This window comes from Schistocerca cancellata, chromosome 3, assembly GCF_023864275.1.
Source record: "Schistocerca cancellata isolate TAMUIC-IGC-003103 chromosome 3, iqSchCanc2.1, whole genome shotgun sequence".
NCBI lineage: Eukaryota > Metazoa > Arthropoda > Insecta > Orthoptera > Acrididae > Schistocerca > Schistocerca cancellata.
This window is the reverse complement of record NC_064628.1, coordinates 41,759,838-41,774,749: the sequence shown is the minus strand read 5'-3', so window position 1 is coordinate 41,774,749 and position 14,912 is coordinate 41,759,838. Positions and strand designations below refer to the sequence as shown.

The 14,912-nt window shown below is 40.3% G+C and overlaps 1 protein-coding gene and 1 long non-coding RNA gene across 4 annotated transcripts in view; one reads left to right on the top strand and one right to left on the bottom strand.

Moving 5' to 3' along the window:
* The window catches only part of LOC126176873 (transmembrane protein 41A-like), a 58,477-nt gene that overhangs the window by 19,106 nt on the left and 24,459 nt on the right, over window positions 1-14,912 (bottom strand). The gene's annotated exons all lie outside the window — the stretch shown is intronic.
* The window catches only part of LOC126176875 (uncharacterized), a 68,712-nt gene that overhangs the window by 46,770 nt on the left and 7,030 nt on the right, over window positions 1-14,912 (top strand). For both annotated transcript variants that reach the window (XR_007535683.1, XR_007535684.1), the window contains exon 2: window positions 14,707-14,905. This is a non-coding gene — a long non-coding RNA (uncharacterized LOC126176875). The remainder of the gene's footprint in view (window positions 1-14,706; window positions 14,906-14,912) is intronic.

The following is a 14,912-nucleotide window of genomic DNA, read 5'->3' as shown; positions in this document are numbered from 1 at the left end:
TTTATTGCATCAAAATATTCGAGGACTGAGCAATAAAATTAATGAATTAATTATCTGCATAGATGAATTAGAGTCCTCAAACCCAGTTGACATAATCTACCTCTCTGAACATCATGTGACCACTGGTCTAGAGCTTTTAAGTGTTACAGGGTTTAAGTTAGCATCTCACTTTTGTAGAGTAGAAATGGAGAAAGGAGGATTTGCCACATTAATCAGGAACTGTCATAAATTTAAGAACATAGACATTCAAATATTTTGCCTAGAACAGCATATGGAAGCATGTGCAACAGAAGTAGAATTTCACAAAAAATCCTTCGTAATATTAAGTGTATATAGAGCACCTGCAGGTAACTTTAATCTGTTCATAAACCACCTCGAAGCTGTACTGGCCCATTTAACAACCAAAAACAAAGAAATAACGGCTGCTGGTGATTTCAATGTAGATTCCTTAAAGACTCTCCCAATAAGAACTTATATGAGTTAGTAACACTATCATTCAACTTAATTCCCACTGTGAAGTTCCCCACCAGGGCAGCCAATTGCTCACAAACAGCCATCGATAATATTTTTATAGAAAAGTCCAAAAAACAAAATTATATTACAAAACCAATAGTCAATGGCCTCTTAGATCATGACATGCAGTTCCTTCTGTTAAATGTTAATACTGAACAGGATATAAAATCTGTTAAATCTGAGCTAAGAGGGTAATCAATAATCCAAAAACTGATTATTTTAGGACACTCCGCAGAGACATTCACTGGACTGATGTTTCCAGTGCTCATGGCATGAATGAAAAATATAACACTTTTGCTAATAAAGTGCTTACCTGATTTGAACACTGTTTTCCCCAAAAACTAACCAGGGTTAGAGCAAAGTCTACAAAGAAGCCACGGATTACTCAAGGAATAGGGGTATCTTGTAAAACAAAAAGAAAACTGTATCTGTCAATCCGAAACAGTTCTGATGTTGATGCTGTAGCACATTACAAGAAATACTACAAAATATTAAAGACTGTAATAATAACATCAAAGCAAAGATATTACAAGGAAAAGATAGTCATATCAGATAACAAAATAAAGACAATATGGGATATAGTGAAGGAGGAGACCGGTAGAACCAGACATGAAGAGGGACAAATAGCATTAAGATTAAATGATACATTGGCGACAGATGTGTATAGTGTTGCAGAACTTTTTAACAAACATTTCATAACTATTACTGAAAAGATAGGGTTGTCAGGTTCGTAGATGCTGCTATGGAATACCTCAGACCAGACATTTCAAGTAACTTTCATAATATGAATCTGACCCTCACTACCCCAGCAGAAATAATGTCCATCAGAAAATCTTTAAAATCAAAAACATCTAGTGGATATGATGAAATATCAATAAAGTTAATTAAAGAATGTGATTCTGAGTTAAGTAACATATTAAGCTATCTGTGTAACCAGTCGTTTATCAGTGGGATATTTCCTGAATGGTAGAAATATGCTGAAGTTAAGCCACTGTTTAAGAAGGGAGATAAAGAAATAGCATCAAACTTCCGTCCAGTTTCACTTTTGCCAGAATTCTCAAAAATTTTAGAAAAAGTAATGTACAATCAGCTTTATAATCATCTTATCTCAAATAACGTACTGTCAAAGTCACAGTTCGGATTTCTAAAGGGTTCTGATATTGAGAATGCAATCTACACTTACAGTGAAAATGTGCTTAATTCATTAGACAAAAAATTGCAGGCAACTGGTATATTTTGTGATCTGTCAAAGGCATTTGACTGTGTAAATCACAATACCCTTTTAAGTAAATTAGAATATTATGGTGTAACATGAAATGCTGCAAAATGGTTCAAATCTTATATCTCTGGCAGGAAACAAAGGGTGTTATTAGGAAAGAGACATGTATTAAAAGCTATCAGGCATCATCCAGCTGGGAACGAATTACATGTGGGGTCCCACAAGGTCCCATTTTAGGGTCGTTAATTGTTCTTGTGTATATCAATGACCTTTCATCAGTAACATTACCAGGTGCCAAGTTAGTTTTGTTTGCCGATGATACAAACATTGCAATAAATAGCAAATCAGGTGTAGTCTTAGAAAGATCGGCTAATAAAATATTTGTGGACATTAATCACTGTTTCCTAGCCAATTCTTTGTCACTAAACTTTGAAAAAACACACTACATGCAGTTCAGAACTTGTAAGGGGTGTCCCATGAGTATAACATACAATGACAAGCAGATAGAAGAAGTGGACAGTGTTGAATTCTTGGGATTACAGCTTGATAATAAATTCAACTGGGAGGAGCACACCACAGAGCTGCTGAAGCATCTTAACAAATCTCTATTTGCAATGTGAATTGTGTCAGACATAGGGGATATAAAAATGAAAAAGCTGGCATACTATGCTTCCTTTCATTCCATGATGTCATAGGGAATTATTTTTTTGGGGTAATTCATCAAGCCAAGCTAAAGTTCTCCAGGCACAAAAACATGCATTAATAGTAATATGTAGTGTGAACTCAACAACATCCTGCAGAAGCCTGTTTAGGGAACTAGGGATTCTAACTACTGCTTCCAAATATATTTATTCCTTAATGAAATTTGTTATTAAAATATGTCACTTTTTCAAACCAACAACTCAATTCATGGAATCAATACTAGAATAAGAATAATCTTCACAAGGATTTAAAGTCACTTACTCTTGTACAAAAAGGTGTGCATTATTCAGGAACACACATTTTCAATAACTTGCCAGCAGTCATAAAAAACTTAACCACCAATGAAATTCAGTTTAAGAGAAGCCTAAAGGATTTATTGGTGGCCAACTCCTTCTACTCCATTGATGACCCCCATGGTGAGAATTTTCCATGAACTGAATAGGATTTGAACAGATCATAAATAATTTGCCATTGTCCACAACACAAAACACTACAGCTGAAGTAGTATGCAAGACAAAAGAGAAGAATGAATGGATAGTCCCACTTTATTGGTGGCCAACTCCTTCTACTTTCTCAGTAGAACCAACTGATTTGTGTGTGTGTGTGTGTGTGTGTGTGTGTGTGTGTGTGTGTGTGTGTGTGTGTGTGTGTGTGTGTGTGTGTGTGTGTTACATGTTTATTGCATTAAATTCAGTGCATTAGTGTTTGTAAAATGATTCTTTCATATAGTGCTCATTAAAAAAAAAAAATGACGATCATTCCACTTGGGGCCTGTGGAAGGTACATTAGCTTCTTTGTTTCAGTTGCAAATATTTGTCATGTATTATTGTTTTTCTGACATGTTCTACATCCTGGAGGACCTCCTCACTACGGATCAATTGGAATGAAAATAAATCTAATCTAATCTAGACATTCTGATAACAGTGCCTCTAAATGTTGCTTTATCCTCACATACTTTTTATCTGGAGAATAAGAGTTTTACACATGGACTTTTGTTTTGTGCATGTTTTTGTCCCACCATTACATTATAACCAAACAATTAGTGTATTATGACTCCTAAGTGACAAAAATTTAAATATTGTGAAATTCATAAAGGAATGAAAATGGATTTTGCCTTAATGCTGAATGATATGTACTATTTATTTTAGGTACACACTACTTCCACACTATTCAAAATAAGAATTCAAAACAAATTTTATTTTTTTAATTATAAACATGATAAAAGAGTAAAGCAGTAATATTTACCAATTTTTTGTTCTGTGCATTTAAAAAGAATGTTTTTTTTACAAGTCAATTTTTTCTAGTAATAATTTAAGAACATATGACATGCTCCAGTGTAAAATACTTAATACATCATTGAATAATCTGGTTCTTTGTGTAGGCAAGCACTGTATTATTAGCCATGCAAATTTTTGTTTTACATTATTAATAATGATTAAGATAATTATAGCTAAGAATGCAAAAAAGGTTGATGACAGGAAATTGAAACAAAAAGATTTGCATGCCATTTTCTTCTCAATGATAACATTCTAGCTGTATAATCTTGTTGGTCCTGGGTGTCCTATTCATCTTCTCTGGTTTTCTTTCTTGTCTTCTGGCCTCCTTTGTCATGCTTTCAGCAGTATTTTCAGCTTCAGCAACATGTTGCCTGTCCACTCGTAGCAGCCCATTTTCCATGTTGTCCCCAGTTTTGATGCCTACTCTGCTCGTGGATTTTAATAGTTTTGTTACTCCATCATTAAAACATATTATGGGGTCCTTCACACCAGTCTAAAATGCTGACATGTGAACAAAAACAGTTTTTGGCAAGGACTCCCAAATAAGACTACAGAAACTTACATTTGGATTCTGCATTTTGCTATATAAACACTTTTCACAGAGCTTAGAATCAGTAAGATATCTGTAGATTGGCTTTAGTTCTGCCATAACGTTTTCTGTCACGGGGTGTGCATCTGTCCATTTGTGTTTGACAATAGTGTGATGGCTAGGCATTTAAAAAAATATGTGTCACATTTGCATTAGTCATTAAAACATAAAAATAATGAGGTAACGTACATAAAGTACATATTTTAAGAATATGGAAGCCTCACAGGATTTTATTAAACAAAAAGCAAAATTTCATTTTTTGAGCCTTCACGATGTCCACTTCCACTAAGTGGGTATTTTGCTGACCTAACAGAATCACATTTCAGAGATGATATTTATTCACTGCAGAAAACTGGAAAAATAATTTGCTATAAAAGAGGACTGCTGAGAAAATTATTTGATTTTTTGACCATAGAAACATCTTCACAGTTAGGCTATGTGTCTTTCACCTTTCCTTCATAATACTGTCCTTCAGTCAAGTGCACAAAAACGTTTAGACACAGCACAAACTGGTGGAGTCAGTCTAATAGAAACATGTAGTATGAAACTTGTAACAGATGACGATTTGTAGATCTCACATTGGATATCAGCTATCATACGAAAAACAAATGTCCATGTGTAAAACTCTTATTCTCCAGATAAAAAGTATGTGAGGATAAAGCAACACTCAAAGGCACTGCTATCAGAATGTGTGAGCTTTCTATGAGAAAAAGGATTATATAGCTGAGAACAGTCATAACTATCTTTTTATGTATTTCTCTACTGATCAGCACTTCCTATCTACGTAGCAATCTTTCTTCATACCACCTTTCCTGATACTACCAAGAATTCTCAATTATTGCTTTACAATGGAAGTCGGTTTACACTACATGGTAAGGAAAGTGAAGCACACAAAAGACATGGCTTGATGTCATAGTAACTTTGTGCAGCACACACCTTCAGCAGGTATGGAAATGATTAGAGTAGCAATTCTCTGCGACAGGTAGAATCACCACCAGAGTGCATTAGTGTTGTTAATGATTAGTATTGTTGCCAGCCCTGGTGAGGTATATAAGTGATGTAAACTGCAGTAGCCACCAGAAAGATCGCGGGAGGCGCACATTGGCACGGCGCGTCACGGACGGTAGTTGCTGCAAGTAGAGTCCTGTCCACCAGAGGGCACGCGAGAATTCGGACGCAACCTCTGCCGGCATACCAACAACAACAACAACAACAACAACAACAACAACAACTCCGGCAGCACGGGCCGTGCCCAGTCAGTTAACATCGGGCATGCCTAGGACACAGTCCCGGTCTACGCTAAGTGAAGTGCGACGTAAACGTGAACAGTGTTACAACACAATTGGCGACGAGTAGGGTCGTTCTTTTGTGTGTTGCATCGTTGTTCTGGTTTCGCAGCTTCTCCACGGCATGGAGGATTTGGTGCGGGTTTTGGTTGCGCAGCAGACGGAGCTCATGGCCACCATGAAACAAGTGCTTCCGGCGTTGCTCTCCACGCCGTCTGCTCCAGCGCCGTTCCCTCCTCCCTTTCCCCCATATGACGAGTCGGCGGAGGATTGGGACGCATATGAACATCGCCTTCGGCAGCATTTCCAGGCGTTTCATGTTGCCGATGCGGAGGTATGTCGTGCTCTCTTCTTGTCTTGGATATCTCCCTCGCTGTATTAAGTTTTGTGGCAGCTAGCGCCGTTGCAGGAACCCTTGTCCTTGTCTTTTGACGCATTGTGTTCATTGCTGTCTTCATATGATTGCCGCCGCATGCTTGTTGTGGCGGCTAGCGTCGAGTTCTATCAATGCAAGAAACAGCCCCATCAGTCTTACCGGGTGTGGGCCGCTACCCTGCACGGTCTTAGTCGCAAGTGTCATTTTGTCACGGAGCAGTCGCGAGAGTCGTTTGCCCACGTTATGGTACGCGACGTCATTGTTCGTTAGGCCCCTGATAGGGAGGTCCGGCAATGGGCCCTGCAGTTAGAAGACCCTTCCCTCGAGGAAGTCCTTTCCATTGCTCAATCGTATGAAGTCTCTCACGCAGCAGGTCAACAGCTGGAAGCGTGGTGCGACGTCGCGGCAGTTCAGGGCGGCGTGGCCGCGTCCACTGTGTCCGGGGTGGACGAAGTGCGAGCGGTACAATCCGGCCGTTACGGCCGCTCCCGCATGGCGCGTAAACAGAATTCCGGCCGCCGGCCCCTGTTGCCGTCCTGTGCGTCGTGCTATATACATCATGATCGGTCAGAGTGCCTCCAGTTTTGGGCCGTTTGTCGCAAATGTAATAAAAAAGGTCACATTGCTAAAGTTTGCTGTTCAGCCTCAAAAGAATCGAAGGAAGCAGGTACAGAGGACATGGACGTTGACATTCAGGAAGTTTCTTCGGGCCAGGCTCCCGACACATCAGCACGCAAACTCTTTATCGAGGTGTCGGTTCGGTCGTGCCGGTTACAACTGCAAGTAGATACGGGCGCGGCAGTTTCGTTGTTGAATGCACAAACTTATTCCGACCTTGGATCACCCCCGTTGGCGCCAGTTTACCGGCGTCTACGCGGTTATGGTAAACAGTTCATTCCCCTACTGGGTCAATTCACTACCGACGTGACTTACAAATCAGTCACTCGGCCTATTACTTTTATTGTTGTCAGTGATGCGAGCTCCGCTAACCTTTTTGGCCTGGATGCCTTTCAAGCTTTCGGTTTTTCTATCGCTGACACCATACAGTTGGTCTCCGAAGATGTTCTCTATCAATAATTGGAATCTTTGATCTCAGACTTTCCAGATATTTTTGAGGAGGGCCTGGGGCGTGTTTCAGATTTTAAAGCTCACTTAACGTTGAAGGCGTCGGCTCGCCCGCGTTTTCTACGCGCGAGGCAGATTCCCTGGGCTCTCCGCCCTCAGGTAAAGGAAGAGCTAGACCGGCTGACAGCCCTAGGGGTCGTTCTTCCCATTTCTTCCAGTGAGTGGGCTTCGCCCCTTGTTATTGTAAGGAAGCCCTCGGGAAAATTACGTCTTTGTGGCGATTTCAAGGCCACCATTAATTCCCAATTGGTGGTGGACACCTATCCTTTGCCTCGTGCTGATGAATTGTTCTCCGCCAAGGCGGGAGGCCAATATTTTTCGAAAATCGATTTGTCGGAGGCTTATCATCAGATACCACTTGATGAGGACTCCAAACGGCTGGCGGTCGTCAACACCCCGTTTGGCCTTTACCAATACCAGCGGTTGGCCTTTGGAATATCCAGTGCCCCGGCAATATTCCAGCGTTATCTTGAGCATGTCACGTCGACAATCCCTCATTGTATTAATTAGCTGGATGACATAATTGTCACAGGCCGCAGCACGAAGGAACACTTGCACAACCTTCGCACCCTCTTTCTCAAATTCAGGTCTGTGGGCTTGCGTTGCAACCTGCAATAGTCAACCTTCTTCCAACCGTCCATTGAGTATGTGGGCTACACCATCTCTCGGCACAGCATCTAGCCACTAGGAAGTTTGGTCCAAGGTATCGTCGACCTTCCTAAGCCCACATCGCTGAAAGAGTTACAAGCTTTTTTTAGGCAAGATAGCCTATTACCACCGGTTCATTCCCAGGGCTTCCACTATAGCCCGCCCCCTGTACTGCCTTCTGCGCAAGGGTGTTCCTTTTGATTGGTCGCCTGCATGCGAACGAGTGTTCACCTCGTTGAAGGGCCTCCTCATGTCAGCCCCTTGTTTGGCTACTTTTGATCCCCATAAGCCATTGGTCCTGGCTACAGATGCTTCACAGTATGGGGTGGGGACGGTCCTGGCCCATCGCAACGTAGATGGTTCCGAGCAACCACTGGCGTTTGCGTCTAAAACGCTTAGTCCCGCGCAGGCCCATTACTCCCAGGTGGAAAAAGAGGCTTTGGCCATTGTCTACGCTGTTACCAAGTTTCACCCTTTCTTGTATAGCACGAAGTTTCAGTTAATCACTGACCATAAGCCGTTAATATCGTTATTTGGCCCCGCCTCTCAGATTCCGGATAGGGTGGCCCACAGACTACAGCGCTGGGCCTTGTTCCTCTCTAAGTACCAATATGACATTCATTTTCACCCTACAGGACAGCATGCCAACGCCGATGCTCTTTCCCGTCTTCCGGTGGGCCCGGATCCTACGTTTGATCGAGAGGAGATTATGTTTTCATTTGGATGTGGCGTCCCGCCAAGTGGTTGATGGCTTCCCGATCACTAGTCTGCATCTGAACAAGTATGTTTGCCTTGAATGCCCCAGCTTTATGGGAGGGAACATTTGACATGGAAATGATGGCAACTGTCAAAATGTAAGTACTGTTGTTTGGTAGTAGGTTTGATGTGAACAGAACTTTCAGTGAGGATGAACTCAATGTCAAGAAGGTGGTACGAGATTCAGATTAGGACCATGTGAAATTTAATTGGGAGAATGTATTTGGAGATTCCAAGAATTTTAACACGTCAGCTTCACCGTGAGTCCATATGGCAAAGAAGTCATCCAAACCAGGGGCTGAAGGCTTATGGATCCCAGGAAAGCCCCCTCCAAGTGATCCATGAAAAGGTTGACATAAGAAAGAGTCATCCTTGCACCAATGTTTGTGCCCCTGATCTGTTCGTATGTCTGTCCCTCTAAGGTAAAGAGGTTGTTGATAAGTATAGGGTTGATTAAGATACACAGGAAAGACATCATAGGTTTGGAATCAGGTGGGTGCTGATTGAGAAATTGCTCGTGGCAGACAGATCAGGTACATGTGGGATGTTGGTATAGAGGGAGGCAGTATCAATGGTAACAAGTGGTGGGAGTGGGACGATGACAGATTTAAGATGATCTAGGAAATGGTTGATGTCTTTACTATAGGAAGGAAGTCTTTGTACTATAGGTTCAGGTGTTGATCAACTACACAAGATATACATTCAATGGTTGCTTCGAAGCCAGCTATGGGATGGCTAGGGCTACTGAGTTTGTGAGTATTATGAAGAAAGTAAAAGTTGGAGGCACATGGTTTGGATGGGGTAAGAAGTTCTGTGGATTGAAGTGTTAGTCCTTGTGAGGGGCTTGAGGTTTTGAGAGGAGTCTGTAGGTCAGTCTGAATCACAGGGATGGGATCTTGATGGCAGGATGTCTTGGACCATCTGAACACAAGACATCCCAATGTTAAGTTAACCATGGCACTAAAGAATGATGGTTAATTTCCATTCCTGGATGTCCTGGTGAAAAGAAAGGCAGACTGCACATTCAGCCATAGTGTATATAGGAAACCAACACAAGCCTACTTATATCTACCGGCTGACAGCTTCCACCACACAGCACAGAAGAATGGGGTGCTCAGTACACTTGTACCTTAAGCCAAGACACTCTCCAACACAGACAGCTTGACCACAGAGTCAAAACACTTTCAATGAGTGTTCACAGATGACGAATATTCAAGCAGAGTCATCTGATAAGCATTACACCCTACCAGATGACCTGATACAATGGAAGAGGAACAAGAAGAGACAGGAAGGTAGCCTTTCTACTATATGGAGAGCCTGTCTCTGCTAATATCAGCAGAATCCTGAAGAAACACAAAATAAAACGTCTCTTCTGCCCACTCAACAAGATCAGGGCACTCCTCGGAACGGTCAAGGATGAGCTGGGGTTCAGAAAACCTGGTATTTACCATATTCCTTGTGAACGCAGTGTATCTTACATTGGTCAAACCAACAGAACAGAGGACATAAGATGTAAGGCTATGACAGGCCACCAGTTCAGCAATAGCAGAACACTACCTGGAACTTTAATGCACCATGAATTATGACGAAACCAGGAACTTGGCTCAAACCCCCAAATTCTGGAATAGTGTCCCTAATGAATCTATTGAAATCAAGATAGTGGAGAACCTTATCAACTGGGAAACAGTTCAGTATGCTACGGCTTTGGAACTACAACTGAAACACAAAAAAAATTCCTTCTTAATGAACCTCAGATGGCCAGGGGCATAATCAACAGAATCAGATCTCATATGGAGCATTAGGTGGCAACTGTCTCTTGGAAGACAGCCACAACAGTCATGAAAAAAACAGAGAAGAACATCAATCACCTGAAACCTCAGGCACCACATAACCTGGGGGCAGACATAATACAGAACACCAGACAAAAGCTACCACCAGATGAGATTGGTACAGCGTGTGTGTACATAATATGCAGCAGAGAAATGGCTGACCTTCACTATTTATATCAATGTGTGCACTTATGTATGTTAATTAAACCTTTGTATATGTGAACTGAAATCTATGACATTGTCCAAAAACTGAATGTTATATGGAGTACTGAATTCAGAATGCTAGGAGGATGGCATGGCCACGAGAGAGAGCTGCAGTGGTCACCAACGGCATAAGGGTAGTATTCAGTGGACGATAGTGCTAGGACTGTGCCTGGCAGTTACAGGCCTAATGCGGAACGTCACCGGATGGCCACCACTATGAAAGACAGCTGCAACAGGCGAGTACAGAAGACAGAATCCATGATGACACATACAACTGCTAGAAACAGCCGCAACAGATATGGACGACATAGTGAACACTAACACTGTCCACATAAATATGGTACTCAGTCAGTAAAGTGACCAGTCTTGGGCAACATCTGATGAAAAGCCAAGTTGTGACATTCAGATAATGTGTTGGGTTGGGTAGATGTGGACCATTAGCAGCACATTTAATTCTATGTGATGACAGTTCATATTATATATCTGAAATTAATATATTCAAATTATTTATGATTACTTCCCTTGCAAGACAAAAGGTTATAGGCTAGGCAGTGGAAAAACAAGCGAGTATATGAGGAAATTTAGTATGAAAATGTTTTCTGTAGGTGACGTAACAAAGGCCCTTTTCCAGTAGATCTTTGGAGGAGAAAATGAGATTTGAAGAGTAAGGTAGATGCTCACCGATTTGGCTTACATAACGCTGAAAATTTCAAAATACTTGCAAAACATTTTGGTCAGCTTGTTAACTGTCCACGGCCAATCCGTAAGCTTGAATACTCATACAAAGAAGTTGAAAAAGTTATTAAAACCTTATAAAGCTAGTGGAGCAGACACTCCTACAGCAAAACTTTTGAAATAGTCTCTGACAAAAATAAAAAATGAGATAAAATTAATGTTTGAGAAAACTTGGAAAACAGAAAAACTAGTCAGAGGAGAGTGGAAGGTGGCTTTGATACATCCACTACATAAGAAAATGATAAACAAGATGTTAAGAACAACAGATAAATTTCTTTGCAACCTGTTGCATATAACATATTTCCAATATTACACCAAACATATTAGAAACAACACTGCAGAGTAATTTTGGTGATTATCAAGGTGGTTTTAGGAAAGGCAGATGATATTCTGAACCAATATTTAATATGAAGTCAATCATTTACCACATATCACTGAATTCAAAAGGTCAGTATTTTTCTTTCAAATTGCATATAGTGTATTTTCCAAGTGTATAGTATAACATCATGGGTGAGTTTGTGATGAAGCAAGCTGGGATATCTTTACTTCCTCTCTTGTTTAGCCATCTGCCTCCTTAAATTCATTTTTTTTCATTTTTGACTGATTACCATTAACATTAAGAGTATAATCTGCAATTCCATAAAAGAGAATGGTTGGCCCTTGGTCTTAAGAAATGTAGCACCAGATATAATTTTGTGCTTAGTTTTGTGTATGTAATTAATTTACTAATTTATTTTGACAATTCCTAGTTAATATATATTGTTATAGGGTGAAATCAGTAATTGTTCCATGACTTAGATTGTGTTGTGGTTGGCAGGAGAGCCAACACCGTGTTACTAGAGGAAGCCGAAAGGCACGCGTTTTAGCTCACGCAGGCTGGCGTGAGGTCTGGAACAGGACAAGGAAATTAGAATTTAGAAAAAAACGGACGTAGCTGGTGGAATACTTAACTTTAATCCATTAATGGTGAACGTTGCTCTAGACGGTACATTATTCACAGTATCAATAGTAACTGGTAATGGCGCCTTGCTAGGTCATAGCAAATGACGTAGCTGTAGGCTATGCTAACTATCATCTCGGCAAATGAGAGCGTATTTTGTCAGTGAACCATCGCTAGCAAAGTCGGTTGTACAACTGGGGCGAGTGCTAGGAAGTCTCTAGACCTGCCGTGTGGCGGCACTCGGTCTGCAATCACTGATAGTGGCGACACACGGGTCCGACGTATACTAACGGACCTCGGCCGATTTAAAGGCTACCACCTAGCAAGTGTGGTGTCTGGCGGTGACACCACAGATTCTATTGTTGACTTATAAACAAATATAAATTCTGTACTCATTATAAATATTTGGAAGAAGAACCTCTAGGATTCCTACAGTATTTATTTGGCTCTATTCGAAAATAAAGCAGGTGAACATCACAAGTTGGCTATAGCACAGACTGTCAATTCACCATCAAATTCGACCCCCACTAATCTCAGTTTTCTTTTAATTTTATTTTACTCCTCACAGCATTAAACTATGAATTATAAAATTTAAATGTATTTATATATGTAAAATTAATAATTTGACTTTAGTTATGATTACTACCCATGTAAGTGAGAAGGCTACATGCCACCACATTGCAGCACTTCATATAATTTTGCATGAGCTGCCACTGCTGCCTACAAAACACTTGTGTGACCCATCAAACTGTTTGTGTGTGGAAACCATACTAACCAATGCTAATTACACACTGAATGTACACAAAAAAAGGGTAGCATGAACTGTCACAAGCTTGCTAGACTCATAGAAGACCATCATGGAAATGCTGAAAAACACAAATTTGCAGGCAATCCTATGAACGCCTAGTTACAAAGTTTCAAGAACTAGTCTTAAGTGAAGAACGTAGAAATATATTACAGTCCCCTAAATATCACTTATTAGATCAGTTTGGGCCGTGCTGAGAAGTTTGTTCTGAAAATTCTTTTAGTCTTCATTCAATGGTTGTGGTACCCATCTTACACAAAGCTTTCTCATAATTATTTTTTTCATAAAGTATAGTATACTCTTCCTTTTGACAACCCAATGACATCAGCTATTTTATACATCTTTAACTGCATATTTTGTAACACATATTGTCCACTTTATCAATGTTTTCATCAGTTCTTGCAACTTTGGTATCCCCTTCACAAGGGTGATATTTGAAATAAAAAAAACATTTCCAACAAAACGAGCATTCATACTTAGAATATGTTTATAAGTATCCATACATTCCGCAATATGTGAAACATGCACTAACAGATAAGCAATAGTATAACACCTAAAGCAATAGCACTTTTGTATAGTGTCTTAGAAAGAGCTTATAAAGTTAACACCAACAAAAGTAAAGCAAAGGTAATGGAGAGTAATCGAATGAAATCAGGCAATTCTAAGGGAATTAGATTATGAAATGAGACACTAAAGGTAGTAGATGAGTGTCATTATTTGGGCAGCGAAATAACTGACAATGGGAAAAGTAAAGAGGTTATAAAATGCAGACAAAAACAGCAGAAAAAGCATTTATGAAAAAGATGAATTTGTTAATTTCAGGCTACGTCCCAACTGACTGACTATCTCCTGACTCATCATTGCACAGCCCAAATCACTACGGATAAAAACTTGAAATTTGCAGAAGGTTTTGATCTATACAGTAGGGGTAATTTAAGAAGGGATTTTTTGAATTCCAGCCCTTGGGGGGTGACTTTGGGGATGAAAGGTTTATTGAAAACATGCTGCTATTAAGGCAATTTCAGTATTTGTTTTTTTGGACAGGAATAAAGAAACATGTCTTTCAGCATTTTTAGAAACTGAACCTTTATGGGGATAAAATAGTGGGTGAAAGTTTTTTCGAAAATAAATCACTATTAACATATTGACTGCCATGTGAGCCAATGTTGGCTAACAGTTACACAGGTTGTGAAGTCATGTGAGCCATATTTGGTTCACGTATACATTGTACTGTGGGCCATGTGAGCCATAACTGGCTCACATGCTTAGTTATGTTTAGAGGCCTTGTGAGCCTCATAGGGCTCACAGACAATGCGTTTCAACTATGGGTTTAAAAGTGGTGGCTCCACTGAACACTCTTGTGTTTGTAGCACTCAATATTTTTCTAGTTGGTAGCCATGGTAATTCTTAACTGCAGCTGTCATATATACATATAAACATAATGATGATATGGTGCCTGTAAAATGTAAAAATGGCATGGAAGTTTTGCAACCCAAAGCATTCGTGGACTACGATGCCATGATATCATTTACTGATGTATTCGATCAGATGAGCTCATACCAACGAGACTTTGGCATATGGAAAAATGGTACAGAAAAATTGATTTTGAAATCCTTTTTCGAACATCTGTTGTAAATTCTCAAGTGCTGTACAACTTGACAAGCATAGGCTCCAAGTCTCACATACAAATAATTTCTTTCAGAGAGCGCTTGACTCTACTACTATTGAATGACAAAGATCCACAACCACAGTCAACACTACAACTGTTCCACGAAGATAAGAGCCATCACCTTGTGACAGAAGAGGGATCAAAGAAGAGCAGTTGAAGATGATGTTCAGGTTGTTATGAGTGCCTGCGAAGAACAGAAGAAAGAAAGAATGCTGCTAAGAAAGTGAAGAAGGTGTACA